At 37.0% G+C, this 26,326-nt stretch overlaps 1 pseudogene across 1 annotated transcript; it reads left to right on the top strand.

Annotated features, from left to right (window-relative positions):
* Nucleotides 1–5,613: 5,613 nt before the first annotated feature.
* LOC308258584 (small ribosomal subunit protein uS15-like) lies at nucleotides 5,614–6,068 on the top strand (annotated as a pseudogene). Its single transcript has one exon. The product of its transcript is annotated as a small ribosomal subunit protein uS15-like (transcript).
* The last annotated feature ends 20,258 nt before the right edge of the window (nucleotides 6,069–26,326 follow it).

Genomic DNA, 26,326 nt, shown 5'->3' with positions numbered 1-26,326 from the left:
CGGCACCTCCATCAACTCCAGCATCTGCTCCTCACCTCATGCCACCCTACAGACTCTTTGCACACTTTTTCACTATTTTTTTTTACAATACTATCTTTACAAAATGCCTCTCAGTGTTTGTTACCAGCTGTCATTCTGGTATTCATTACCTCTCTTGTTTTCTGTTTGAAAAATAATTTTCCTGTAAGAATGAGTCCAAATGTAGCCTCTCTTGGACTCATTTGGACTCATTTGGACTCTCATTGAAACATCCTTAAGCCTCCATTGTATTGGTTAAAATATGATTAACCATATCATATGATTTTAGTATCATACGATTTCAGGATTGTATATGCCCAGCAAATTCAAGAGGGCACGAACAATAGAATATCTTTAATCAATGGTGTGTGTGTGTGTGTGTGTGTGTGTGTGTGCACGCGCGTGTGTGTGTGTAGTACTGGGAATTGAACCTAAGGTTGTTCTATCCCTGAGCTACAACCTATTTTATTATTATTTTTAAATTTTGAAACAGGGTCTCACTAAGTTGTTGAGTGATACCCTAAGTTGCTGAGGCTGGCTTCTAATCTTCGATCCTTCTGTCTCATTTTTACAAGGACTGGAATTACAGATGTACATGACCATACCTGGCATCAATATTATTATATTAATAAATCTATTAATCTTGTGAATTTGCAGAGCATATAGATATGATTAAATTTCAGCTTTGTGTTTCTTTTACTATTATTTAAAAATTATTTCCAAGGATGAAAAACAGTAGACTAATATATGTAGTTAAAGGAGAAATAATCACTGCTTATTGTTCTAATGTTAAAAATTAATAAATTCTTATTCTATAGTCATATCATTGATTAAACAAAGAAGTACCTAAAATATAGTTCCAGGTAGAAAGTGAAATAATTATATGGTATATAATGTATTGTTCATTAATTTTTAAAAATTAAAATAAATTTTTACTCATCTGAAAGCATGTATTCCAGCCCTGGTATAGTTACCTGATGTTTTATTAGAAGATCAGAAACTCCTGACCATACATCTCTTACATTCAGCTTTTATCATTAGGAGCTCAATATGAGTCCTTCACTTATAGCTCATGGCCATATATCAGCCACATTAAAAAAGCAAAATAATATCTCTTACTAATAGAAAGTCATGACGGTTCCTACAAATCACTTGCTGCCTTATTATATCTCTTAGTAATAAGAATTTGGTAGAATTTTTAAAACATAAAAATCCCACAGCAAAAAAAATCAGAAAAAATTAGGTAATATAACTTACAACTGTAAAAGATTTACCTCTTCTTCAGAAAGAATCTTTTATATAAAAGCAGAATTACTAAACACCTTTTCATAAAATACTATTTGAATAAGAGAAATTGCTTATAGTTTCATGTTATTAGCTGGTAAAATGAGATATTGAGAGGGATGTGGTGAAAACAAACAAAATAGAGGCATATTTTCTTCCACATTCCACTTGTGTCCTTTCCTACACCACATTCTATGTGCGTGTAAGTGTGCATCACTCTGAACCTCACTATGATGTATAATTACAACACACAAATAGAAGTATAAAGAAGAGAGTGAAGACAATTTTCTGTGAGTACTCCATAACCAGTTGGGTTATATTTGGCTTCAGTCCACAAGAGGGACTGTTTTAGAAATATACTGTATGTCTGTAATTTTATGGCAAGTCCTTAAGGTAAAGAATATATTCCATATTACTTATTATCATAGTGTGCCAAACTAATGAATTAAAAATAGTTGATGTTTAACTAAAAAAAAAAAATCCAGATCTCTGCCAAGTTGGAAGGAGCAGATTTAGACATGCCTCAGCCGTAAGGAACAAAAACATTTATCATGCACCTCTGGCACTTTGTGTGCAGAATCATGGCAGGATGGATATGGGTTGTAATTTACAACAGATGCTAAAGTCAAAATGTATTTTTATTTTTAAAAAATCTCATATTTAATGGAAATAACATTGTATTGGTTGTATTTTATTAGCAATTCAAATGTATTCTCTAATAAATTAATATGGAGGAATATTTTTAAAATTGATTTATCCATTAACAAAAGACATTTCAACATAATGGGCACAAATTCCATGTAGAGACAGGTGTCTGCTTTTGGGATCTCTCTCTCTCTCTCTCTCTCTCTCTCTCTCTCTCTCTCTCTCTCTCTCATATCCTAGACAGCTCCATTAATGAACCTGGCCTCTAGGAGCTGTTCTTCCTGCTTCTTCCAATGGGCCTGCAGATTAGGCTGCTCACTGTCATACAGCAAATATATATCTCATATTTGTTTATTCTAATTAAGATGACATTTCACACATGTAAATGAAGATAGATCATTTTTATCGATGAGATTTTAGAAACTAGTAATAGGTAAAATTTAAATTAAGGTTACAAATGTGACAGACTAAGTTTTCCAGAATTTGATCACTAGGTCTGGCAGGTATTAAGACAGAAATACGTCATTGTACTTTTTTTTTCTTTGCAAATAATCCATAGCCAAAGAACACCAACTGACCTTATTAATTGCATCCTGAGTTTAGTACTCAAAGGCATTCATTATCTGCTACTTGTGTTATTGAAAAGTATCATCTGTTATAATTTTACATATAGAACAGATTGATAAGAAATAGTGATATAAGGTAAAATATGGTTTTTCTCTATACCTCCCCAATCCCTGACTTCCCTCTCCAGAAACATTTTTCTTTTTGGTACTGGGGACTGAACCCAGGAACATTCTACTTCTGAGCTACACCCCCATCCCTATTTTATTTTTTAACTTGAAAAAGGTTCTCACTAGGTAGAGGAGGGCCTCACAAGTTGCTGAGCCTGGCTTTGAACCTTTGATCCGCCTGCCTCAGCCTCCCAAGTACTGAGATTGCAAGCGTGTGCCACCAAGCCAGGCCCAGAAACATTCTTGTAATCTTATTTTGTATCTTTCAAAATACTCCATGACAATATAAATATTAGTTAACCCTTCTACCTTTGGGCTACACTCCCAGACCTATTTTGTACACACATATATATATATATATATATATATATATTTTTTTTTTTTTTTTTTTTTTAAACAGGGTCTCTTAAACCATCGCGGCTGGCTTCGAACCTGCATGATCCTCCTGTCTCCACCTCCCAAGCGTGGGGATTACAAACTGCACCACCACGCCCGGCATATTAGTTAACTTTTACACAGAAATGTACACTAACATGAATTTATATGAATTAGAAGGTTGAATCTGTAGATCACTTTTGGTAAAATGGCCATTTTGATGATATTTATTCTGCCTATCCATTACTAAGGGAGATCTTTCCATCTTCCAAAATCTTCAATTTTTCTGTTTAATGTTTTATAGTTTTCATTGTAGAGGTCTTTTATATCTTTGGTTAGGTTTATTCCTAGGCATTTTATTGGTTTTGAGTTTATTGTTAATGGGATTTTAAAAATTTCTTTCATTGTAGATTCATTGTTGGCCTATTGTTTGAAACAGGGTCTCACTAAGTAGCAAAGGACCTCACTAAGTAGCTGAGGCTGTCTTCGAAACGTGATCCTCTTGTCTCAGTCTTCCAAATGCTGCGATTACAAGTGTGCAAAACTATGGCTGGTTACTTTTTTTAATCTAAAATAAAATTGTTTTCTATTAATTATCTAATTGTCTTCTATTCAGTATCTAGGTTATAAAATTTTTGAAAAAAATTATCTTTTCAAATTATTTCCCATTTTCCCAATAATATTAAGATTTATGCTTTTTTGTCATAGTGGGAATTGAACCCAGGGCATTCTACCTCTGAGCTATACCCCAGCCCTATTTTTTATTCTTTATTTTGAAACAGAGTTTCACTAAGTTGCAGAGGGCCTCACTAAGTAGCTGAGGCTGACGGTGAACCTGTAATCCTCCTGTCTCAGTCTCCCATATACTGGGATTACAAGTATGGGCCACCATGCCTGCCTAAGATTAATACTTTAATAAAAATATAGGCTGTTGATACAAGGCTCACATATTTTAATACTGAAAACTAAAATAGGTTCTTAATATTAATATTGTCCATATTTAAAACAAGTTATTAGAATTATTTAAGGCTCCGCCAAAAATGCAACTAAAATTGCCTTCACATCCTACTAAAGAACTAACATAATTTATGATGACAGTTTATGAATTGAACATATAATATTAGATTAATTGTTGACAGTTGGATTAAAATAGGTTTATTGCTTTGAAATAATTACTTCAAATCATTAGCATGTGTTGAACACCCTTTAACACTGCATTATATTTTCAGATTACTTAGGGTTTGAAAAAGTGTTTATGCTTTAGTTAAAATTATACCAAGTTTTGCTATTATTAGAAGAACGAACAAGGATTGAGTTCATGATACTAACAACTACTCTTTTATATAAAATAGATTTAAATATTTGCTCAATGGCCCAATATTTTCCACACCAATAATTCTTTCTATTTTTATTTAACAACCCTCAGAGAGTTCAAAATGGAGAAAATTTGCACTACTTAATAACATTTCAAAACAATTTTTATCTCTTAATTTTATGGCATTATATTTAATCCTAGGAGTCATGTCTTCAAAATCAATTAACAGAGACAACAGAGACAATTAACAGAGAAACCTTGAAAGAGCATTGTTATCACTACAATAATGACAAGTAAAATAGTTTATAAAATCACAATTTTTTAATCTATCAAAGAGAGGTGGCCATAGGAGTAATAACATGTGAATACAGATTCATCTGCAGAAAAGCAGATACCATAAGTTAATAGTTGAGTACTCCCTGCGCTTGGGAGGCGGAGACAGGAGGACTGTGCAGGTTCGAAGCCAGCCTTGCTGGCTTAAGAGATCCTGTTTCCAAATAAAAATATAAAAATGGGTCTGAGAGTGTAGCCCGGAGGTAGAAGGGTTTCCACAAAAAAAAAAAAAAAGAAAGAAAGAAAGAAAGAAATTATTGTGGCCAGACGATTATGAAGTGACAGTTTTAAACCATCAAAATAAAAAAAATTAATCAACCCAGAATACTCTAGCTGAGTAGTGTTCCTTAACAATAAACCTCTGCAGCAAAAATGTTTAAAGATTTTATTCAGGCAAAATTTATATGATAGATAATAAAAAAGAAACTTAGATTCACACAACTAAGTGAGGAACACTGGAAGTGGTACAAAGGAAAATACAAATAGAATGTATAAAATTAATTTTTCTTTTTAATTGTTGTGTGGTATTACTAATGCACACTGAATCATAATTAGCTTATGGTTGAACACTTGTCTCAGATCTGAAATGCAGTTATTCTATGTGGTGACTGGGATTCAAAGCTGAATCTTGAAAACCAAATACCTGTAATTTGATGCTTGAAAACAATCCAGTGACCTGGATCACAATTCTCACCCACTTCCTGCATCACACCAAGTCTCATCATCATCCTGGATGATCCAGTTTACAATTTTTAGACTGAGATTATTTCCTTCTTACTACATCTGAAAATAATTACAAAGAAGAAGTTAGAGGAAAAGGGAATAGAGATATATAATGACTGTCTTCTTAAAGTACAAAACTTTTTTTTTTTTTTTTTTTTTTTTTTTTTGCTGCCAGACCCACCGATCATGGGTCGCATGCAGGCTTCCAGGAAGGGCCTGTCCCAGCTGGCTCTGTCCTACCGCCGCAGCGTCCCCACCTGGCTGATATTGATGTCTGAAGATGTAAAGAAACAGATTTATAAACTGGCCAAGAATGGCCTAACTCCCTCACAGATCAGTGTGATCCTGCAGGACTCACATGGTGTGGCACAAGTGTGTTTTTTGATAGGCAACGAAAGCTTAAGAATCCTGAAGTCCAAAGGACTTGCTCCTGATTCTCCTGGGGATCTCTACCATTTAATTAAGAAAGCCGTTGCTGTTCACAAGCATCTTGAGAGGAACAGAAAGGATAAGATGCTAAATTTCATCTGGTTCTGATAGAGAGTGGAATTCACCAATTGGCTCATTATTATAGAACCAAATGGGTCCGTCCCCTGGATTGGAAATATGAGTCATCCAAAGCCTCTGCCCTGGTGGCATAGATTTCTCTATGTACTCAAGCAATAAAATCATTGTTTAATTTAAAAAAAGTAAAAAAAGTACCTTTCCTCAAACAGATTTAATTAGTTAACAATTACAACTGTTTTACAATTCTATGACATACTTTTCAAAAGACATACTTTTGAAAACAAGGAGTCCAACAATGACCAATGGAAGGCTTTAACATTCAGGGTACATAATGCAAAACCAAAGAGTGTTTTTCTAAGAAGATCTGTCACTGAAATTCAAGTACAAAGTTCTTATTATAAAAGCCTTAGCTGCAAAGTGAAAAATTCTATTCCTGTCAGTACTCATCCAAGATTTCTGCTAATAAAGAGTTAAGGGTAAGAAGGTTAGAAGCCAAGAAAATGAGATATGCAAAATGTTTATGGAGATTTAATTATAAATATAATTATTCCATTTCCAGTGGTACTTTTTTTGTGGTAGTAGGGGTGGAACCCAGGAGCTTTCTACCTCCAGGCTACACTTCCAGACCTATTTTATACTTTATTTGGAAACAGGGTCTCACTAAGTTGCCGAGAGCCTCACTTAAGTAGCTGAGGCTGGCTTTGAACCTGTGAGATCCTCCTGTGTCAGCCTCCCAAGTGCAGGGATTACAAGTGTGCACCACCACGCCCGGCTCCAGTGGTACTTTTAAGGGCTCTACGACATTGCATCTTTTAGAGGGCAGTGCATAGTTGTTGTTTTTTTTTTTTTACTGTGTGTGTGGTACTGGGGATGGATCTCAGGAATTTCTACCTCCAGGTTATACTCCCAGACCTATTTTTATATTTTATTTGGAAACAGAGTCTCACTAAATTGTTGAGAGCCTCACTATGTAGCTGAGGCTGACTTCAAACCTGAGTGATCCTGCTGTCTCATCCTTTCAAATACTGGGACTACAGGTGTGTGCCAACAAGCCCAGCTGAGTGTGTAGCTCTGACATCCAGCATTATTGTAACTTGAGTGAAAAAACAATCTCAGTAATGGAAGCTTCTGACTTGTCAAAAATTTAGTAGGCTTATTTTACAGGCAAGATATACTGGTGAGTATATTTGTGTGAATCAATATTTATATTTCTTTTTGACCATTGAGAACATGGAGCAGTCAACTAAGAAACAAAGTATAAAACCCTTTGCAAAAAAGGTGGGCCTTTAAATCAATCACAGCTGTACAAGAGATCATGTAAGATCCCTTGAGAGAGTACAGTATCTGCAATGCAGGAAGAAACATTCAATACAGTTAAGAACACAGTTAAGAATACAGCATAAAGAGTGCTGGTTTGCAGAAGAAAAGGCTTCTTAAGGAAATGATACAAATTTGGATTACTATTGGCAGAAATGATTGCCTGATCTCATTATTTTTTCAAGTATAGCTTTCATTTTTTTGGGTGGTTGGTTATGCCCAGTTGAAATTAAATTAGATGTTTTGACATTATATGTTATTAAAATTCTGGTATAAAACATAAGCCCACTGGATGGTCTTAATAGACATTGGCTTTGTTTACAATAATTTGCAAGTAAGGCAAAATGATAGGATGGGAACTTTGTGAAATGTCTTCACTTTGCGGACATTGATGTCATGTATATCATTTGATGTACTAAGTCTGAAGTTTCCAGATGCCATTTTAATTTTTAGGGGTAGCACCAAATTATGAAACTTCAGGGACACAACAATTTACATAATGAAATATAAATGGATATGCTATTTTAGCCGGAGTTTGTTTTGGCAAACTGTGAGGAAATTCAGCATCTTCTGCATATACGTTAATATATATTTTAGTAGGCTTGGTATCACCAGGGGAAGATCACAGAGAAAATGAAAAGTTTTAAAAATTGAAAATATGCTCCCTTATACACGCTAGTGGAAAATAACCAGTAACTAAGTACCATTATGATGAGGCGCTGCTTTGTCAGAGATAGAGGCCACAGAAGTATCAGGGAAAAGTTCACATAGAAAATAAAATAGCAAATAGAACATTAAAGAGAAAAGAAGTTAGAGCTAATTATATGCTTTTATTCCTGCTTACTAAGGAAGCAAAACCTAATTTTAAAGAAATGGAAAATTTTAGTTAATGCCAAGAGAATTTTTTCTATGTATTATAGCTCTTTGGCATAGAATCTATATGTATTTATCCAGATGTTAGGGGTGGAAATTATGAGATTTAATGATGACTAAGATACATTTGTGCTATAGAATAGTAATAAAATGAAAATTGGTGAGTGCTTTGAAAAACAATTGTTTAAATCATTCTTAAAGGAATCTGGGATCACATGTTAAACACATTGAAGCTAGGGAGTGATTGGGATACGAGGGGCTTAAAATCAGGGAAGACAAACTCCAGCGGGGCCAAGGAGGTGGTCTTGGGAGGAGGAAAGGAAAATTAATAAAGGAAACCCTTCCTTTAACATTATATACATATGTGAAAATACCAATGCCCGTTTCCATATCTTGTAGGGGGATTGGGGTTAGAGCCAGGGGAAAGCCCACCAAGGGCTATAACCATGTATGTCGCTTTAACTATGAATTACATTATGATGTGAGACTACAATGCACCAATAAAAATATAAAAGCAACAGTTTATTTTTGGTTGACTTGAAAAATGAACACATCGGAAGCAAAGACACAAATGTTACATTGCATTTCTTCTAAAATTCACACTTTAAATAAAACTAGAATGAAATTTCCTGCAAACATCTTTGATGTGAACTAGTTGGCAGTCTCTAAGGGATATATTTTAAAAGTATGTTTAAAGTTTTTTGACTGCTCTGATGAGTATTTTTTCTATTAGATATTACAGATGGAGTGAGGCAGGACAATGTGTTAGGTGAGAGGATGTACTCTGGTTAGAACCTAGTTCCATGTGTGAGCTGTATGACTCTCAGTATGTGACAGTTAGCTCAGAGCCTCTGAGTCAGCTTCCCATCACTATAACAAATACCTGAGAAAATAAAATTATAAAATGATAAGGTTTACATTGATAGGCTCATGGGTTTGGAGATTTAGTTCATGGTCATCTGGCACCGGTGCTTTTAGAGCTGTGGCAAAGCAGCACATCATGGCAGGGGTTGTGTGGTAGAGCAAAGCTACTCACCTTAAGTCCAGGAAGTAAAAGAAAGAGAAAGAAACCAGAGTCTCATGATCCACCTTCAAGAGCTGTACCTACCCAATAATCCAAAGCCCTCCTACTGAGCTTCACCCCTGAGAGTCTTCACTGTTTCCCAATAGCACCAGGCTAAGGGACCAAGCCCTTACCACATGCATCTTTGGGGAACACTTAAAACCCATCAGCTGTAGCTGATAAGAGCACCAACCTCAAAGAATACCGTGAGAACTACCGTCAATCAGTTCAAAAGATTGTAAAATTTAGCACACAGTTTGCTGTGATTGACTGTGATTACAATGGCCATTAGTACTGACTGAGTATGTACTTACATAATTATGCTCTCCTGTCTCATGGAGGACAGTATCTCCAGTGTTGCCTCAGGGTTCTGCTGGCACTGCTGGGAGACCTATCATCACATAGGAGCTTCCCTAAGCAATTAAATTTCCAGGGAACTTCAAGATCATCTTCCCACATGCGCTGGGACTTCCAAAGTCCCTCATCTCATTAGTTCTCTTAGTCTTAAAGAGCATAGTGAGAATGTGAAGGATTCAGCATCAGAAAACTGAGAAGGTAGGCAGGTGCGAGGTTCACGTAGATTCTTACAGATCTTGTTAAGGGATTTTAATTTTATAATTTTAGTGAAGTGCAATGACAAGGGGATTTTATTCAGCTATAAAGACTAAAGATTGTGTCATTTATCCAGGCATGATGGCACACGCTTGTAATCTCAGTACTTGGGAGAATGAGATAGGAAGATCACAGGTTCGTGACCAGCCTCAGCAACTTGTGAGTCTCTTCACAATCTAGTGAGACCCTGTTTCAAAAATAAAAAAAAATAGAATAGGACTGGGGTGTAGCTCAGAGGTAGAATGCCCCAGGTTCAATACCTGGTACCATAAAAAATTATGTCATTTACAGGAAAATAGATGGAACTAGAGAACACAATGCAATTTAAATGATAAAGTCTCAAAAAGTGATAGATTATATGTTTTCTCTCATTTGTGGAGCTAGAGAAAATAGGAAAACAAGGGGACTTGATGATAATAAGGAGTGAGACCAGTAGAATAGTGGAAGGAAGAGGATTGAGGAAGGGAGAAGGAGAGAGGCTTGAGGAAGGAAACAGATTGAATAATATGTTCATAAATGAAGTTATCACTAACAACCCTACTAGCATGTATGGGGAGGGAGGTTACTGGATGGAGTTAGGAGGGTATCACACCAAGAAATATTACGTGCATATGTGAAGACATCACTTTATTATTTTTTTAATCTATATTTACTGGTGCATTGTAATCATACATCACACTGGAATACAAGACTTGAGAGGATATATAAGCACACATCATCCAATTAGCCCTCATCCAGTCCCCATCCTATTCCCTCCCCCTCCCTCGATCCCATGCTTGTTTGGTGATTAACTTTGATACATATGTTTATGTACCTCCTGCTTTTTAAAGAGGCTCCATCCTCCCCTATTCCATACCCTCTGATTGGTCACCTTAATTGCCTCACTATAGGGCCCTTTCTATAGCTCGACCACTTCCTGTTGCCCCTTTCCTCCTAGTTTTTGCTGATTAGGGGAAGCATCTGGTTTTAATTTTCTGCGATATTTCTCTGTGCATGCTGCACTTCAAATACCGATCCCACTCTTGATGGCCCCAGTTGTGGTCTGGCTACCCGGTGGACTGATCCAGACCTCGCTGGCTCAAGCAGCGGCCTTGCCTCATGGGAGGCCCTGGTTCTGGCCTCGCTGGCCCCGACACTGGCCTAACCCCACAGCTGGCTCTGATCCTGGCCTCGGAGGCCCCAGCACCGGCCTTCCTCACGGCAGGCTCTGATGTTAGACGATGGCCCTGGCATCGGCCTAACCCCTCGGCAGGCTCTGATCCAGGCCTCCAAGACCCCGGCACCGGCCTTGCCTTGTGGCAGGCTCCGATCCCAGCCTCGCTGGCCCCAGCACCGGCCTAACCCCTCGGCAGGCTATGATCCCGGCTTCGGAGGCCCCAGCACTGGCCTTGCCTCGCGGCAGGCTCTGATCTCGGCCTCGCTGGCCCCAGCACCAGCCTAACCCCTTGGCAGGCTCCGATCCTGGCCTCGGAGGCCTCAATAACAGCCTTGCCTCATGGAAGGCTTCCGATGCCAACCAGTGGCCCCGGCACCGGCCTAACCCCTCAGCAGGCTCTAATCCCAGCCTTGGAGGCCCCAGCACCGGCCTTGCCTCGCGGCAGGCTCCGATCGCGGCCTCGGAGGCCTCAGCATTGACCTAGCCTCACGGCATTCTCCAATCCCAGCCTCGTTGGCCCCAGCACCAGCCTAACCCCTCAGTAGGCTCTGATCCCGGCCTCGGAGACCCCAGCACCGGCCTTGCCTCATGGCAGGCTCCAATGCCAGCCTCACTGGCCCCAGCAACGGCCTAAACCCTCGGCAGGCTCCGATCACGGCCTCAGAGGCCTCAATAGCGGCCTTGCCTCACAGAAGGCTCCGATGCTGGCCAGTGGCCCTGGCACCGGCCTAACCCTTCAGCAGGCTCTGATCCCAGCCAAGGAGGCCCTGGGACTGGCCTTACCTCGCGGCAAGCTCTGATCCTGGCCTCGCTGGCCCCAGCACCAGCCTAACCCCTCGGCAGGCTCCAATCCCGGCCTCGGAGGCCTCAATAACGGCCTTGCCTCATGGAAGGCTCCAATGCCGGCCATTGGCCCCGGCACCAGCCTAACCACTCGGCAGGCTCCGATCCCAGTCTCAGAGGCCCCAGCACCGGCCTTGCCTCACGGCTGGCTCTGATGCCGGTCGTTGGCCCTGGCACTGGCCTAATGCCTCGGCAGGCTCTGATCCTGGCCTCGGAGGCCCGAGTAGCGGCCTTGCCTCACAGCTGGCTCCGATGCTGGCTATTGGCCCTGGTACCAGCCTAACCCCTCAGCAGGCTCCGATCCCGGCCTTGGAGGCCCCAGCACCGGCCTTGCCTCATGGCAGGCTCTGATCCCAGCTTTGCTGTGTCCGTTGCCGGCCTTACCCCTCGGCAGGCTCTAATCTGAGCATCCTCTTCGCCCAAGTATTTGTCCCACGTTCTTGAGGGTGCGTGGTGGTAGCATTCTGCCTCTGGGGTCATTACTTCAAAGGTTCCAGGTGTAATGCCTCAGATCTCTGCCTCCCCTGAGTACTGGCCACTGCCATTGCCACTGCCTGCACCATATCAAATCTTTCCCAAGCTCTTTTTCCACTCTAAATGTTGTCCAGTCTTCCTAAGCATGTGCGACAGTAGCATTCAACCTTTGGTGTAATTTCTCAAAAAAAAAAAAAAATAAGGTTGGTAGGCTCCAATTTCTGCTTCTCCTGAATACAAGTCTCCACCACCAACGCGGAGACCACTTTCAACACCGCCTTTCTCCTTGGTCTCCACTAAAGTCTCTTTCCTTACAGGTGATGTCCAAGATTCTTAACAATGTAGAGAAGAAGCAGTCCTCCTTAGCGGGGAATTTTTCCAGTAATTCCAGTTCATTTGGATAAGTTTTTTCTGCATCTCCAGTATCCTGGCATCCGCCACCTCCTTGGCCCCTCTCCGATATTTTCCTTTTTTCTTTTTCTTTTCCTTTTTTACAGGGTCCTTCCAGGTGGAAAGGGGTTTGCCTAGGGGTGCCCCACCAATGCCCGCCCATCCGCCCAGGGTTGGGGCCAGAGGCCCGGACCACAGGGTCCTTCCGGGTGGAAAGGGGTTCACCTATGGGTGCCCTGCCAGCGCCTGCCCAACCGCCCAGGGTCGGGCCCATGGGCCTGGACCACAGAGCCCTTTCGAGTAGGGAGAGGATCGCCTAAGGGTGCCCTGCCAGCGCCTGCCCACCTGCCCAGGGTAGGGACCAGGGGCCCGGACCACAGGGTCCTTCCGGGTGGAGAGGGAGTCACCTAGGGGTGCCCCGCCAGCGCCTGCCCACCCGCCCAGGTTTGGGGCCAGGGGCCCGGAACACAGGGTCCTTCCGGGTGGAGAGGGGGTCGCCTAGGGGTGCTCCGCCAGCGCCTACCCACACGCCCAGGGTCGGGGCCAGGGGCCCGGACCAAGACATCACTTTAAATCTCACTATGATGAATAATTATATTGCATCAATAGTTTTTTTTTTTAAATAATCACCATGGTTGCTGAAAAAAGGGAAAAGATGACACTAGCATTTACTTAACCAGTGCAATATAATGATAACTGCCTGTGTATATTCAGAATAAAAGCTAAAAGATATGGAAAATATTTGATTCTCTTTCATCAAAATCCATAGAGATTAAAACAGAAAGTACACATTTTATTAATGAACTTATAACATGAATTATCCAATTTGTTTTTCAAGAATTAAGTTATACTCAAATTACTTGAGGAAAGATTTATTGAATGAGTTAATAAATTTAATACTCATGTAATTTTCAAATAATTTATACTTTAAAACCTACATTTTATTTCTGTCACTTAGTCTTCTTGCTCTAATAATTTCTCAAGTGTGAGTTTCATAACTCAGTCACAATTCCTAGAAATTAAGAACCAGAGGGGCAATTTATACTGAACTCCTTTCTTCACTGAAGAAATGAAACTCAGAAAGGAAAATTGGCTTCCATTAAGAAAAAACAGACTGAGCATCAGGGGACTTGACTTCTAAGCCAGTTATGACATTATCCAATTTCCAGGAAAGTGTGGATAAACATTTTACCTTGAAAAATAAAAAAATAGTATGAACAATAAGGAAAATATTCCTCTGAACCTGCTAAAGAAGAAATGAAGTAAATGGAACATATGTCTCTTCCTTCTTCTGTAGAAAGGAATCTCAACAGGACCCTTATCATTTCCAATGAATTTTCTCTTCTAGTTTTGATGAATATTCCCAGTAGCGCCAATCGTTAATAAACTTATTTTTGCGTAATGTGATTCCCAAGTGTAAAAGAAGGAAACTTGCCAAGAAGACAGTGTCTACTGGTCAGAGAAGCAATTCCTTAGCATTCAGCAGCAACAAATGAGAGAGAGAGAGAGAGAGAGAGAGAGAGAGAGAGAGAGAGAGAGAGAGAGAGAGAGATATTAAGACTGCAATTACACACCATGCAAAAAAGTAGATATGAGACTTTTTGGACAGTTAAGTCTTATGAAGATAGACACTCAGAGAAGGGCATATGCAGATATATGTTGGATGCAATGAGACACAGAAGAATAAAGGAGGGAAGAGAAAACAGCAGTCCTGCAATAGAGTAGCAACATGGTTATGGAGTCCAATGCCCCACAAGAGCTGCAACCAGTCTCTAGTTTTATCTAGAAATCAGTAAAACATTATTTGTTAAATAGTTCCACAATGAAAGATTTAAATTTAAAAAATAGAACTCAAAGTGCATAGAATATTAACTTGACCAACATCACTTTTTCTCTTTCTTTCTTTCTTTCTTTCTTTCTTTCTTTCTTTCTTTCTTTCTTTCTTTCTTTCTTTCTTTCTGCAATACTGCGTATTGAACCCAGGTGGCATTCTACCTCTGAGCTACTCCCCCAGCCCTATTTTATTTTTATTTTGAAGCAGGATCTTACTAAGTTGTGGAGGGCCTCACAAAGTAACTGAAGCTGACTGCAAACCTGTAGTCCTTCCTGTATCAGCCTTGCAAGCACTGGGATTACAAATGTGCACCACCACGTTTGTCTCCAACATCACTTCTTTCTCAAGGTTGCTGTAGATTTGAGGATTTTGCTTTTTCATCAGTGCTATAACATGGATTTTTGCACTATCATTTAATTTGAGTTATATAAACTTTGTTTTTTCTCATAAAAAGATGATTTCTTTACAGATGTATCATATATAAAGACTTACACAAAGTCTTGCTTTGTAAGTCTCAAATAATTACTAGCAGACTTCAGTGTTCGTTGATTTACACTGATGGAATTAGATTTTTACTTACCTACTTCAATAAATGATCACTCATATATTCACATTCTAATTGAATTAAACTGTTTTTTACAAAAATTAAGGATTCTAAAAACATTTTATATATAAAACACATTACTAATATCTAAAGAACTATTAAATAGATCTATGTTAACATATTATGCATAAATACATTTATTTTTAAGTATCATCATTAATTTAATTTGTAAAATTTTCTGATACATTTCCAACTTAAGCAAATTAGTTACAGGATAAATTGCTAATGTTATATTTTGGAAATATATGGCAATATAACTAAAAAGACTTCCTTTTTTTCTTTCTTTGTCTCTCTTCTTTTTCATTATTGCTGAAAGTCCCATACTGCAGACTACTGATACCCTCATTTAAGAATATGCAGTGGGTTTTAATTATAAAAGCCATTTCTGTATCTTTTACCCACTTCAGCAATTCTTGCATATTTCTGAAAATTTAATTTTTCTAAAGCAAATATTTCATTGTTTTGCCTGCTTATCAAGAAACTTCACTGGCTCTCCTACTGATTAAAGCCTCATTTATCAAGCTGGTTTTATAGTTCCCATGATATGAACACAATCTAGCCTTAGCACTGGCCCTACCCCAGCCACATTGAACCATTAATTAACTATAAACTACTCATGACCTGTGAATATATGATCTATTCTCTCCATCTGGAATACTTTGTCTTCTGTATTTATGTATGCCAAAATGTTATTCAGCCCTAGAGATGAGCTAATTGTCCTTCTGGCGAATACCAATAGCCTTTATTTCTGTCACTCATGTTGCTTCTACATTCTTTTATAGATCTATGAAGATCTTTAATACTCCTATCTATTTGAAAATCTCCTATCAAGCAGGAATTATTTTGTTTTCTCTGCTCAGCATTGTCTCTTCCTCAGAGTAGACTCATTAACTATCAGTTAAATCACTGAACTGAAATATGAATATGCCTCATTCTCCTCTTTTGTGTTTTCCAAGCCTCCATGCTCAGAATTGAATATTAAAATTTCCAAAGTTGATACAATTTTTATTTTTGTTATTAAATCAAACAGAAATGTTTCCATTCTGCATTCATTCCCATTATGTCAAATTTTAAATTGGATTTTAGTTAGAAAAAATAGACAATTCCCATAACTAGTGGTCTTGGAAAGGATTAAAAAAACCAAAACACATTTCTATATTGTTAAGAAACAATATGAAAAATTGCCCTCAAGAATGTTGGCTCTCCATGAACCAAACTAGGAGAATATTTACAATAAGCAAAGTCATTCATTCAATGCTAACATTATTGACTAAAAAGGTCATTCTTAAACTCATTGGAGTTTGCTTTTATTTCTTAGTGTCTATTCTTTCTAAATAACTTCTCTTCTGAATTATCGTGAAAATACTTGTGAAATACACACACACGTCTGTGTGTGTGTGTGTGTGTGTGTGTGTGTGTGTGTATGTGTGTGTGTATAAAGATGAATTCTGCTGTGAGGATATTTAGGAATTATAGGGGGGTTGAAATGTCCATGACATTCTTGTGGGTAATTTTGAACATCCTGGGATATTGGATAGGCAGATTCAAAAACCCTGGCCTATTTCATCTAACACTGTTAGGAAGAACACATACTGTCTATGCTATTAACATTTGGCCACACAAAATGCACAATAAGACACAATAAAAGTTTTAGCACCTCTGAGTCAGATGTAAAAAAATTGATATGTGAAAAAATTTTTGGTTGAATTCACCTAATCCATTAAGTTTCCATGCATGACCTATTTACATTTTCTACTAGCTGCTAAAACATTTGAAATTTCTTATTTTCTCAGTTTAAGTAATGCAAGAAATAAATTTTTCATCAAATGGCAATTGTTTATTTCTAAATATTATTTTATTAGAACCAGAATGTATCCTGCCTGGTGCTGTTTTACCCAGTGGACATTTGCATAATGCTAAACATTTGCTGTCTATGTTTTTTGTTCACACCCTTCAAATTCTTTAGCCCGCCTTCCTCTTACTCATCAGTTGGCCAAGCTGAAAAAATTTTGTTCTTTTCATCTGTTCAAATAAATCAATGCCATATTTTTAAAAAGAACATTTCTATTCTTTGTGTATTCTTTTTTATTTCCACCAACATTTTAGAAACCTTTCTCATTCAAAAGCACCCTGAATTATACTTTGTGTGGTTTTAAAAGAGAAATATGAAAAAGAGCTATCCATAAATTAATTATTCAAGGGTAAAAATGGCTCCTAAAAAGTGTCCCATCATCCATCCACATAATTAAAACAAACTGTTCTTTCTTTTCTTTTTTTTTTTTTTACAGAATTTGGCAAAGGAAGACTTTGAACTCTAAACTGAAGAAGAGAGAGGAAAGAACATTACAGATAGTTTGCAGATGTGCCCCAAAGATTTTTGTTAGTGTACACTAAAGTAGTCCACAGAAAGTAACTTATATAATTGTCCTTTGTATTTCTTGTGCTGTTTTATGTTGGTAAGCTAAAGGGTTTCCTTTGGCAAAATTGTTTTAAATTGAATCTCACCTTCCACTTTTGTGGAAATCTCTTTTAAACAACTAAGAGTAAACTGCAAACAGAGAATTTCTTCGTGGCCTTGTATGACGTTTGTGTCTTAGATAATCAGATTCAGTGTAGTGGCCTTTCTTACTTTCTCCCCCCTCTAAGTTCTACATTTTCATAAAACAAAACAAGACAAAACACAAACCACTGAATGCTCAAGTTATAATAGAAAGTTCTCAGCTGAAATTGGGAAATTAAAATATAAAACAATTATAGAAAATATTTACCATATATTATGTGAAGATACCCTGAACATAAACATACCTAATACACTTTTTAAATGTTTCTCAATGATTTAAAACAACAAAATGTGGAGTGTATTACCTAGGAAGGCCTTTCTAGATTAAGAGACATAATTAGACCCACATACAAGAAGCTTAATTTAATATGAAGTTAAGTCCACCCACTGGACCAAACCTCTCCTCACAGCTCTGCCAGACTGCTGGTTTTGTCTCCTGCTTTTAAGAACATTTTACCATTAAAATTTCTTCTCATAATTATACAACGAAGAAGTGTCTTTTTATTCAGGGCGTTTCTATGAAATGCCATGCTTATTATTTCAGGACAGAGGTAAAAAAAGAGGGATGGCTTATTTTTTTTTTGTTAATATTTAACACATCATTAAACTAAGTTTTTCCCTTTTCACTGGACTAAGCTTTTCATGTTTACAGCTCAGAGAACATATTGCTAAAAAAAAAAAAAGGAGATAAAATTATTTATGGCAAATCTTCTTGGTCCCTGACACTAAAGTAAGTGTTGAGAACATGGGGTGGCTGGGACGATAACAAAAACACAGGAGGTGACAAACAAACTCGAGTTTGTGTGCATGCACACGCATGCACACACATGTACACATATGCACACACATGCACACACTCCTTCACTTGCTCTACAGTTTTTGTCCTGTGAGACTCTCATTTCAGTCGAGGAAATAAACACATAATATTATTAATATTATAGAGGAAAACCCTTGTATGTAACTGAAGATACTAGATTCTATTTTAAGGAAATTAGGAGTTAGAGTAAGATTTCAATCAGACAGTTAAAGAATTAAATTGGAAGTAGAAAACATAGCTTTGTAGCCATAAGGAAGCCAGATTGAAGTTGGAGAAAAAGGAGACCTTACTTCACCTTAGTATCTTTATTCCTTTTTGTTCTTCATTCTGTAGAAAGGGAAGGGAAGGAGGTGTGGCAGCATACAGAACTACAGAGCCTGAAGCTAAAGCAGGGTAGTGACACAGGAGAGACAGGAGAATAAAGGGAAAGGATGAAGGGGACTAGAGGAAGGGACATTGGGTCCATGGTGTTCTTGACTTTCTCCACGTGCTCATCACCAGATTAAGAAGATGGTGAGTCTGGCACCCTGGCTATCACTCAATTAAGTGTTGCTAAGACATGATACAAAAAAATGTCACATGTACTGTGGCTTTTCCTGAACTCAGGTGCTCCAACATAACTATTAAAATAATAATAAAAAACCGCCAGGCGTGGTGGTGTATGCTTGTAATCCCTGCGCTTGATTTGAAGCCAGCCACGCTGGCTTAAGTGACCCTGTTTCCAAATAAAAAAGTATAAAATAGGTCTGGGAGTGTAGGCCAGAGGTAGAAGGGTTTCCAGGAACCCCAGTACCACCAATAAGTAAATAAATAAATATATAAATAAAAATTTATTTGTCTTCTCCCCCCAAAAATGAGCGTTTTCATAGTGAATTAAAATTATACAATACGCTCTTTACATTTGTCAGACCTGCCTTATTACATAATATTTATGTCTCTTTAACCAGTATCAGTTTGGAGGGACACAAAATCATTATCTTGCCTGTTGTGTCAAATGATTAACTAAGCTGAGAAAGTCCTGTGTCTCTGTCAGTTTCTAAATAGACATGTAGGTGTGTGTGTGTGTGTGTGTGTGTGTGTGTGTGTGTGTGTGTTTCTGGGACTTGAACCCAGGCGCATTCTACCTCTGAACTATACCCACATCCATATTTTATTATTTGGAAACAGGGTCTTGCTAAGTTGCTAACAGCCTCACTAAATTGCTGAGGCTGCCCATAAACATCCAATCCTCCTGCCTCAGCTTCCCAAGGACTGAGATTATAGACATGTGCTATGGGGTCAGATTCCATTTAGACATTTTGTCCTTTCTTATAGGCAGAAAAAACAATGGAGGCCAGAAAAGAGGAAGCCAAGAAAAGAAATTTTGGTTTTTAGTTCAACCACATAGAAGTAAAAGTACATCTTACATAACTATTTATTTATTTATTTATTGGTGCATGATAGTCTCACATAATATGGATCATATTGACAAAGGGATATAGTCACACATTCTTGGAGCCCCCTCCCCCACCCGCTTCCCCTTTCTCTACCTCTATTTTCTGAGTGTTCCAGTAAATAATGCTATATTTACATGTATACACATATTTGCATGTAGCTTTTCCATTAATAATCCTCAGCCTTATTTCTCCCCTACCCTTCCTTCCTGGCTTCACTGAGGTTTCCCCTCCATTATCTAGAGTCCCCCTGGTATCCCTAATACTCGCTAGTTTGGGAATATCAGAGAAAACATATGTCCCTGCTCATTCTGTGCTTGGCTGATCTCACTTAACGTAATGTTCTCCAGGTCTTTCCATCTTCTTCCGAATGACATAATTTTGTTCTTCTTTGTTGCTGAGTAGAATTCCATTGTGTGTGTTTCCCACAGTTTTGTAATACATTCAACTGTTGATGGACACCTAGGTTGGTTTCATATTTAGGTTGTTATGAATTGTATTGCTATGAACATGGGTAAGCATATGTTACTGTAGTTCTCTGATTTCAACCCCTTTGGAAAGATACCCAGGAGTGGTATAGCTGGGTCATATGGTGGATCCATTCCCAGTTTTCTAAAAATTTCCATGCTGATCTCCATAGCAGCTGAACTAGTTTGCACTCCCATTAACAGTGTAGAAGAGTTTCTATTTCCCCACATCTTTACCAGCATTTGTTCTTATTTGACTTCTTTATGCTTGTCACTCTAATTGGGGCTAGACAGAAATCTCAGTGTAGTAGTTTTGATTTGCACCTTTCTAATTGCTAAAAATGTTGAACATTTTTTCATGTATCTATTGGCCATTTGCTTCTCTTCTTTTTTGAAGTGTCTATTCAAATCAGTTGCCCATTTCTTGATTGGCTAATTTCTTTTGAGCTTTTTGTATATTCTGGATATTAGCCCTCTATCAGAGTGGTAGCTAGTAAAGATCTCCCATTTTGTAGGCTTTCTCTTTAGATTATTGATGATTTTCTTTGATGAGAAGAAACTTTTATTTTGATGTCATCCTACTTGTAAATTCTTGTTTTAATTTTCTGCACTTTGGAGGTTTTGTTGAGGAAGTTACTACTTGTGCCTATATGTTACAGTGTTGAACCTATGTTCTTCTCTAATAGCTTCAGGTCTTTTATATCTTTGGTTAGGTTTATTCCTAGTTTCTGGTCTGATTTCCATGTATACAATCTATCTAGTTTATATGAGAGGTAAGCACTTAGTTCCATTTTTCTACAAATGGATAGCCAGTTATCCTAGCACCATTTGTTGAAAAGACTGTCTTTTCTCTAGCATATGAATTTGGACCCTTTGTCAAAGATCAATTGACTATAAGCGTGCGGATTTTATTCTGTATCTTCTTTCTGTTTCATTGATTTGTGTGTCTGTTTTTGTGCCAATACTATGCTATTTTAAACTATTATTGCTCTGTAGAATTATTTGAAGTCATGAATTGTGATGCCTCCTGCATGGTTCTTATTGCTGAGAATGCTTTGTCTATTCTGGGTATTTTGTTTCTCCATATGAAATTTATGACTGATTCTTCTATATCTATGAAGAAGGTCATTGGTATTTTGATAGGAATTGCTTTGAATTTGTACATTACTTTTGGCAGAATGGCCATTTTGATGATATTCTGCCTAGCCATGAACAAGGGAAATCTTTCCATCTTCCAAGGTTTTCTTCAATTTCTTTATCTAAAGATTTAAAATTTTCATTGTAGATGTCTTTCATATATTTGGTTAGGTTTATTCCTAGGTATTTTATTGGTTTTTGAGGTTATTGTGAATAGACTTGTTTTCTTTCTTTCTTTGTGGATTCATTGTTGGCATATAGAAAAACTACTGGTTTTCTTAAGTTGATTTTGTACTCTGCCACTTTGCTGAATTGGCTAATGAGCTCCAGTAATCTTTTGTTTGAGTTTTCAGGTCGCCTAGATATAGGATCATGTCTTCTACAAACAAGGATAATGTTATCCTTGTTAATCTTCTTTTCCTATTTAAATTCCTTTGATATCCTTCTCTTATCTTATTGCTCTGTCAAGAGTCTCCAGGACTATATTGAAAGGTAGTGATGATAGTGGATATCCTTGTCTTGTTCCTGATTTCAGAGAGAATTCCTGCAGTTTTTTCCCCATTCAATATGATGAGTTTGGAAGAATTCCATCTTCTTCAATTTCTCAGAACAAGTTATGGAGTACCGAGATTAGTCCTTCTGTAAAGGTTGTGTAGAATTCAGCTGAAAATCCATTTGGGCCTGGGCTTTTATTTATTTATTTATTATTTTTTTTTTAATTGGTGCACTGTATTCATACATCATAGTGGGATACATACTTTTGTAGACATACATGCACACATTGCCCAGTCAGCCCCCACCCGATCCCCACCCCATTCTCTCCCTATCCCTCCCTCCCATGCTTGGCTTAGTGATTGACATCTAGTATTATAGCAATTTATCAAAAATTAAAAATGATAATCTCACATAACAGTTTCATTTGTCTGATACCAAACTTTTGATGACTTAAAGATAACATTTCAATATTTCTTTTTGCTTTCTTTCTTACCAGAGAATCTATTTTTTCTATTTCTTAGGTGAAACTATCATATATTTATATATTTATTTTTCAGAAAAAAAATCTATCCTAATATGGAATATGGACTCTAGGTACCCACAACGATCTTGAAAAAGAACAAAGCTAGAAGATGTATATTTTCTGATTTCAAACCATATAAAGCTACAATAATTGAAACAGTGTAGTACTATTCTAAAGGCAGATATATAAACCATTGGAGTTAAATAAAAGCCTAGAGCTAAATTCTTCCCTATATTGTCAAGTTATTTTTGACAAGGTTTCCACGAACATTTGGTGGTGGGAATAATAATCTTTTAACTAAATATTGTTGAAAAATAATAATTACATGGAAAAGAATAAAATTGGACCCTTACCTAATCCCATATACAAATATTAACTCAAAATAGATAAAAGACCTAAATATAAATCTTAAGACTATAAACTTTTAGGAGAAAATCTGGGTCATAAAACCTCACAACATTGAAATTGGCAGTGATTTCTTGGTTATGATTTCAATGGCACAGGCAACAGAAGAGTATACAAACTCCCTAAAAAATAAAAAACATATTGTATATCCAAAGACAATGTAAACAGAGTTAACAGTTACTAATAGAATGGGATAAAATATTTCCAAATGCTATATCTGAAGGTATATTAATATTCCAACTAGAAATCCTAAAAATTAACAACAATAAAGGCAAACAATACCCTTTACAGATAGGTAAAAGACTAACATAAGTAATGACTCTCCACAGATAACCAATCTTAGTTGTCTGTTGGATGGAAAATCTTGTTTCTCTAGTTCTGATGTGTGTTACCTATTTCTTCTTTATAGTTAATCTCTTTGAGTATTTTCTCTAGTGCTGGTTTTGAAGACATAAATTCCTTCAGTTTCTGTTTGTCATGGAAGCTTCTTATTTCTCCATCTAATTTGATAGAAAGTTTTGCTGGGTAGGAAATTTTTGGCTGGAAGTTGTTTTCTTTCAAAATTGGGAATATGTTACTCCAAGCCCTTCTGGCTCTCATAACTTGGTTTGGGAAGTCTGGAGTGATTCTAATTGGTTTGCCTCTGAATGTCACTTGGCCCTTTGTTTTTGTTGCCTTTAAGATTCTTTGCTTGGCTTCCACATTGGTCATTTTGACAATTATGTGGCGTGGGGATCCTCTTCTCCGATCCTGTCTAAAGGGAGTTCTATACGTTTCCTGGACCTGCGTATCGACCTCTTGCTCTATGTCTGGAAAATTTTCTGCTATTACTTCCTTGAAGAGATTGTTGATCCCTTTGGTTTCACTTTCTTTTCCCTCCTCTATTCCAATTATTCTTAGGTTAGCTCTCTTAAAATGGGCCCATATTTCTTCAATATCAGATTCCTGCTGTCGGATATTTTTTCCTAGATTAGAAGCTATGGTTTCTATTTCTTTGCTTGTTATTGGTTAGTTTAGGCTTGCTATGTCCTCTTGATAGGATTAGGTACATTATATGTGCTTAGAAATCTATTAATTTCATGTTTTCCAATCTATTTGGAGTATAAATTTTCAAAATAGTTTTGGATAATCCTTTGACTTTCCTTACTATCTGTGGTAATGTCTCCTTTTTCATTTCTGATTTTAATGATTTGAGTTGATTCTTTCTGTTGGTTAGGTTAGTGAGGGGTTTGGCAATCTTATTAATCTTTTCAAAGAATCAGCTTTTTTATTTTATTTTTATTTCTTGTTTTTTTTTTTTTTTTTTTTAGTCTCTATTTCATTTATTTCTGCTCTTATTTTAATTACTCCCTGACTTCTGCTGGCTTTGGGATTAGACTGATTCTTTGAGATGTGTCATAGGTTGTTTATTTGATGACTCTATGTTCTTCTTATGTAGCCAGTCAATGCTATAAACTTTTCTCAAAGTGTCCCATAGTTGTTGATATGTTGTGTTTCTATTTTTGTTTAATTTCAAGATTTTTTTTTTTTTTTTTTTTTTTTTTTTTTTTTTTTGGTGGTGGTGGTACTGGGGTTCCTGGAAGCCCTTCTACCTCTGGGCTACACTTCCAGACCTACTTTATACTTTTTTAAAAAATATAGAAACAGGGTCTCTTAAGCCAGCATGGCTGGTTTCGAACCTGCACAATCCTCCTGTCTCCACCTCCCAAGCGTGGGGAATACAAGCCTGCACCACACACCCAGCTAAGATTTTTTAAAATTTCTCCCTTTATTTCTGACCTTATCCATTCCTCATTCAATAGTGTATTATGCAATCTTCATGTATTTATAGTTTCTTTTGATCTTGCTGTTGTTTATTTCTATGTTCATTCCATTGTGATTTGAAAGATACAGAGAATTATATTACATATTTTAAATGTATTGGTGCTTGCTTTATGGCCCAGGATGGGATCTATTTTGGAGAAGGTTCCATGGGAAGCTGAGAAGAATGTGTACCCTGATGTTCTTGGTTGAAATAGTCTGTATCTGTCTATTAAGTTCATTTGGTTTATAGTTTTCTTTAGTTTTAAAGAGCCTTTACTCATCTTTTGCTTTGAAGATCAATCTAGTGGAGTGAGTGGTGTGTTGAAGTCTCCCAATATTATTGTATTGAGGTTTATTTGAGACCTGATGTCCTGAAGAGTTTGTTTTACAAATATGGGTACACCCACATTTGGTACATAAACATTTACTATCATCATATCGTCTTGCTGGATTGTTCCCTTTCATAATAGTAAGTGCCCTTCTTTGTATCTTCTGAAATGTTTTAGCTTTAAGTCTTTTTAAATGGTTATCAGCATTGTTACTCCTGTTTGTTTTTGGTCTTTATTGGCATGATATAACTTTTTTCATCCTTTGTAAGTTAAGTTTCTTGCAAGCAGCATATATTCAGATTACGATTTTAACCTACATTGCCAGTTTATATCTTTTAATTACATAACTTTTTAAAAAATTGAAATTTTAAGAAATAAAATCAATTTAGTGGGAATCAGAGAGGAATTTAGAACCAAAAAGTGAGGTCATATATTTTATACATGAAAGACGTCTATTAAATTTTTTTTGAACCAGGCATTTAATGTGGTTCTAAATGTGGTAAAAATATTTAAAGCAATCATAATTAAATAAAGGCTACTAAAAGAAATATAAAGATGTATGAGGTTTCTATACATTAACTGTAATATTGTGACAGTTGAATATGAAGTTTCATATATACCTATGTATATGAATATTACATTTAAAATGAAATAACTAGAGATAATATTAAAAACGCTTTCACAATACATTAAGAACCAAAATGGAAATCTACAAAATGTTCAAGTAAGAGTATGCACAGGACGACAGAAAAAAAATACAACAAAAGCATAAAAATCAGAAAGAACAAGCAGAAAACAAAAAATAAGAAGGCAAACTGAAGCATTAAATACTGTCATATTAAATGTGAAGATTCTAGCCAGGCGTGGTGGTGCACACTTGTATTCTCAGCATTTGGGAGGTTGAGATAGGAGGATCTTGGTTCAAGGACAGCCTCAACTAATACTTGGTGAGGCCCTTTGCAACTCAGTGAGATCTTGTATCAAAAGAAAGAATAAAAAATAGGGGTGGGGGTGGAGCTTGGAGGTAGAATGCTCAGGTTCCATCCCCAATACCAAAAAAAATGTGAAGATTCTTAATGAACATATTAAAAGATATTGATAAGTTGAATTTAATAATATGATTCAAACTGGGTGCAGTGATGCACATATGTAATCCAAAAAACTGCAAACCAATAAGCTCAAGTACCTAGGGGTAAATGAGAAAAAAAATCAAAGTAAGTAGAAAAAAATATTAAATAGAAGACATCAGTGTTATTA

This window comes from Muscardinus avellanarius (genome assembly GCF_963383645.1).
Source record: "Muscardinus avellanarius genome assembly, chromosome: 2".
NCBI lineage: Eukaryota > Metazoa > Chordata > Mammalia > Rodentia > Gliridae > Muscardinus > Muscardinus avellanarius.
Note: the sequence above shows the minus strand (reverse complement) of the source record. Positions and strands in the feature narration are given on the sequence as shown.